The sequence below is a fragment of the Scylla paramamosain genome, chromosome 2 (assembly GCF_035594125.1).
Source record: "Scylla paramamosain isolate STU-SP2022 chromosome 2, ASM3559412v1, whole genome shotgun sequence".
Taxonomy (NCBI): Eukaryota; Metazoa; Arthropoda; class Malacostraca; order Decapoda; family Portunidae; genus Scylla; species Scylla paramamosain.
Genome location: NC_087152.1, coordinates 12,717,501 through 12,722,500, shown reverse-complemented (window position 1 = coordinate 12,722,500; position 5,000 = coordinate 12,717,501). Strand labels below are relative to the sequence as shown.

The 5,000-nt window shown below is 36.8% G+C and overlaps 1 protein-coding gene and 1 long non-coding RNA gene across 16 annotated transcripts in view; one reads left to right on the top strand and one right to left on the bottom strand.

Annotated features, from left to right (window-relative positions):
* Positions 1-57, top strand: part of LOC135110297 (organic cation transporter-like protein) — a 169,089-nt gene extending 169,032 nt beyond the window's left edge. For all 15 annotated transcript variants that reach the window (XM_064022523.1, XM_064022514.1, XM_064022504.1 and 12 more), the window contains one exon: positions 1-57. This exon is cut by the window's left edge and continues 615 nt beyond it. The gene's annotated coding sequence lies outside the window, so the exon portion shown is untranslated.
* The window catches only part of LOC135110356 (uncharacterized), a 2,996-nt gene extending 13 nt beyond the window's left edge, over positions 1-2,983 (bottom strand). Inside the window, exons 1-2 of the long non-coding RNA XR_010273213.1 lie at positions 2,832-2,983; positions 1-666 (exon numbers count right to left, since the gene is read on the bottom strand). The exon at positions 1-666 is cut by the window's left edge and continues 13 nt beyond it. This is a non-coding gene — a long non-coding RNA (uncharacterized LOC135110356). The remainder of the gene's footprint in view (positions 667-2,831) is intronic.
* Positions 2,984-5,000: the final 2,017 nt, after the last annotated feature.

The window sequence follows — 5,000 nt, the reverse complement described above, 5'->3', positions numbered from 1 at the left end:
TTTATTAACTTACCATACACTGGAAAAATGCAGTAAAACAATAAAAATTCAATATACTATCTTGTCTACTATATCTTCTGCAAATAAATAACCTTTCTGGGAGTACAGGATTAACCCCCTAAAAAAATATTTTTAGGGGTTTAAGATACAATTTGCACATAGAAGCCCCGTCCGAGCGACACCAGAGTCGCTCGGACGGGGCTTCTATGTGCAAATTGTACCTTAAACTCAGTTATCCTGGCTTTTTTACCAAGTTGTCCTGGCTTTTTTACCAGAAAAGTTTTAGGGGGTTAATCCTGGCTCTTTTACCAGAAAGTTTATTTATTTAGGGGGTTAATCCTGGCTTTTTTACCAGAAAGTTTATTTAGGGAGTTAATCCTGGCTTTTTTTTTTTTTTTACCACCAAATAATTTATTTTACACTATTTATTTCACATATATAAAAGAATAGTCATTTATTTATTGACAAAGACATACAAGTCGTACAGCAATGCATCCTGGACTAGACAATACACTGGTGGAGCTGGCTTGTGACACTTGTACAGCAGCAGCACACCCAGTACTGGTTGTAGATACCCTCTATTTGGCTCTTCCTGACGTCAGAGCTTGCAACACGGCACCACCAACCTGGCTGCAGACAGGACGTTCACCAGCACAAGACACACGTCTGCAAAAGAGTAATGCAACTTGGGGAAAATGGAAGGTTATGAAGACACTGAACTTATCACACATACGACCTCACACTAATTCTATCACCCAAAAGCTAGCCTTTTACTTTTCACAAACTCTTTATAAACTTTTCACTCCCTGGCCCAAAACAACCCTGAGATATCCCACAACTCCAGCCCACAAAACCTCTCCAACAAAAAAAAAAAAAAAGTTTCTCCACTAACCTTTTAATCCACTTTCCTTTTCCCACAAACCCTTTAAATATTATCTTCCCTTAAGCATCCTTCAATTTTTTTTTCTTTGCCTCCCCACTTGCCCCAAAAATTCCTGTGATGAAATTAAAGCCAGTTATTGACTTGTAGGCCTAACATGGAAGGCGGCCTTGGAAGGTAGGGAAGGAGAGAGAGAGAGAGAGAGAAATACACCAATAAAACCACACAATTAATAGCAAAAACAATAAAATCTCCTTAGGTCTAATATATATATATATATATATATATATATATATATATATATATATATATATATATATATATATATATATATATATATATATATTTTTTTTTTTTTTTTTTTTTTTTTTTTTTCCTCCGGCTTTTCCTCCTACATATGGCTCTGTCTCCCTTCCCACCACCACCACGATTTCTCTCCTCATTGCCATAACGCTTTGAAACACTACTGCCACCGTCAGTTTATCGCTTCAAGTTGTAAAACATCACCAAATAAGATCGAAATACTAATGGTATCATTTATATATTGCCTCAAAATAAAACATGGGGGAAAAAATCATTGCCTGAATTTGAGATTTTTAACAATGAGTAGTAAGGAAGTGAGGGAAAGGAGACAGCCATATGGAGGACGAGGAGGCGGCGAAGGAGGAACAAAAAAAACAGACAATAATAATAATAATAATAATAATAATAATAATAATAATAATAATAATAATAATAATAATAGGAACAAAAATAAAAAAAATAATAAAAAAGATGATGAAGATGAAGATAATGATGGAGGAGGAAGAGAGAGAGAGAGAGAGAGAGAGAGAGAGAGAGAGAGAGAGAAGGGGGAGAAATCCTCCTGGGAGTAAGCGAGAGACGGGTCCACCCTTTCTTGTCAAATCGTAGGAATTTTCATTCTTAGATGCGACGCTACCGATACAAAAAAAAAATTGTTTTTTTACCAGCGGTGAGGGGTCCAACAGAAGATGCGATAGGTTAGGTAATTCTAGAAGTTAACACAATAAGTTGTAATTTCCCAACCAATCACTCAAACCAATTGCACTTGAACAAAGAAAAGTCTAAATCTACAAGTTATATGTCTACTCAATTACCGGCTCTAAATTTCGTTACTTGTTCAACTTGCATCTGTCTGTCAACACTCACGGGTCACGGCCTCGTGAACACACCGGGTAATCCAAAACTATTAACAGATTCTCAATAAACAAGAGCGAAGTGAAAAGGTAATGTCATACAAAAAAATCCCTTTCCTAAGTTATGTATTTTTATCGTTTTGTCTAAAAAAAAAAAAAAAAAAAAAAACTTTCAGCTCAGGTCCCACAGCCATAAGCAGAGCACGGGTACGACCACGTTACAGGCTGAATCATAATGATGAATCATTACGCTGAAAGTTCAAATTAGGGATAATTTAACAGGTTACCAGCAATGACTTGCGCGTGTGCATATTGAAGTAAAATTGAGGTAAAAACCCGACACTAGGTATGTTACAACACAAACTAGGTAAACATGTTTTTTTTTTATCATACATCCTTTTTCGGCAGTGTCCACAACAATCCTCAAGCTGAATATCAAAGCCTAAGATCTACAAAACACCATGTTCGAAACAATCTGGACACAAAACGGAATTGTGAAAAAGTGATTCAATTATAACTTTAAAAGTGACTGCATACCTTTCCAACTTCCCCACTCCTTGCTTAAGTTCCCCAAGCATAGAAGTGGAAGAAAATCAAGTACGAAAAGAAATAGGAAAGGAGGAAAATTAATAAAGGAGGTAGATGGCGAGAGACTTGAGGGTTAGCTGTGTGGATTAAGCCCAATATAAAGATGAGCGGCTAGTACAAACATTAAACTCTACACATAATCTGACTATAGGGCATCAAACTTACACATCACCTATACACGTCCACAATAGCCACATTGCACATACCTGCACCTGGAAGAGCTGCAGGTATACAGATCAGCGAGCAATTTTCGATGCGAGAGGAAAGAGCGAGAAACCAAGAGCCATACCTTTCTCCTTCCGCAGTTAGCGCAGCACTGAGGTGAATGAAAGGTTGACAGACAATCGAAACAATCGGTTCTGTCTCCTTCATTTATTAAAAATATTTGCGTCTATTTCATTTCTACCTCCTGTAAAAGGTGTTGTGTCCATTTGCTCAACTTTTTTTCACTAAACATAGTAAATTATACATATATGAATAAGTGGAATGTACGTGAATAGTGAAATACTATGATAGTTCACTGTATAGTTTCGTCTGAACGTTCGAACACGCTTGTAAACGAGCTCACTTATTAACAGTAACATACAAACAATTGCCTCACTTCCTTAGCTGAGGCCTGGAAAGGAATGTTCTTAACCAGTGTCATGAAAGAAATTTGTTTTCCTGCGTCATGCATCCTCCTTGCACTCTTCAGATTGGTCTTGTCAAGGGAATTAAACAAGACATAAATCAATTGTTACTTTGTATAAAAAAAAAAAAAAAAATCCACGCTTGTCATTATAATACCCAAGATATAAGGAAGTTTTTAGTGCATTTATTTTTTTAAGTGTTATGTTAAATAGTAATAATGTTCATTACATCTGTGACATCCTCATTCTGCTCATTATCTTATCTACCATAGGTCTCTCTACCTTTAAAAACTCTTAACTTTTATTGCATTGCAAGAATTTCCCTTCATTTATTTTCATTGCATGTAACAACTATAGGATTCCATGAGATTTTTATATCTCTTTGTTACTTTCTACTATAAGGAAAGAAAATATGGATACAGTATACAAGTGCAAATTTCAGCTCCTTGTGTTTATGATTCCAACAACAATACAGGATCCAATACAATTTGAAACCATGTATCCTGATGTCTTTTCCCTGTAATTCCCTCAACAAGGTGAATGAGACAAAGTTAACCAGGTAACCTGAGCATACGATAATAATGCATGTGTGGCTGTGACGAAGTGAATCACTTGATATCATGTGCTATTTGTGTGCAATTCAACTGCAATAATGATTTAAGGACCATTAAATATGAATAATCAGACATTGAAAACAGCTTAACCCAAGGCGGGAATGAGAAACGTACATAATTAACTGGCTTCACAACAACTGAATACGTGTAAATAGTGAAGCGAATCATTAACAATAATAATCTCCCCACTGTCTTCCACACACATAATGTAGCAAATGTCTTTACACTCTTTTCTTACCTTGGGATCCTTCCTGTCTGGACACAAAATCAACAAAGGCAAATCGTCGGTGTTCACTGCTTCCTGGTTTCTGAGACAGAAGGACAGACCACCAAATGTTCTGGAAGCAAAATATGAAGTTTCTTTCAAATAACTCGAACATTCCAGGCAATATCACTTCCCTCCTCCCCCTTAAAAACTAAAGGGTCTTTCTAATGCTCTCTTGTTATATGTCTGTTCTTTCCACAAATTATCTCTTTTGTAGAACTCTCTGCAAAGGGATGGCTACAACAAGTGTTCATTTACCCCTGTCTTTCTATGCTCTCGTTCTTTTACTCTGCTTTCATCCCTTAATCTCATGTACTCTAGCATTTCATCCTCCCATTTCATTAAGGATCTATCACAATCATGTAAACTCTCACAGGTATCTCACCTCTCTGTACTTCTTTGTATACGGTTAAACCCTTCTATGATGGTATGTTTAACCTCATCAACCACTATACAGTATATTTTGTTCATTCACCTTATCTAGATATACTAAATCTGGTATATGTACGCGCTTATTTCTTTCACCATACATTCTTATCACACCGAAAGCATTCTTCGAGTAAATCAAAGTGCAACAACTGCTCGATGGTGCGACCGATAGATTCAGGTCTCTGGGAGCACTGTAATTATGAAACTTGTCAAGGTCCATGGGGAGCGGAAGGATAGAATGACGAGAACATTGGGTAAGAGAGAGAGAGAGAGAGAGAGAGAGAGAGAGAGAGAGAGAGAGAGAGTGTGTGTAATCATCATAGTTGAATCATTATGGCTTTTGGCAGCTCTTCTCTCCTTGTCTTCTGTTGGTCTATAAAGCTTATACACCACACTGTGCTGCCGCCATATACCCTGCGCATCTAATGACACATCGTA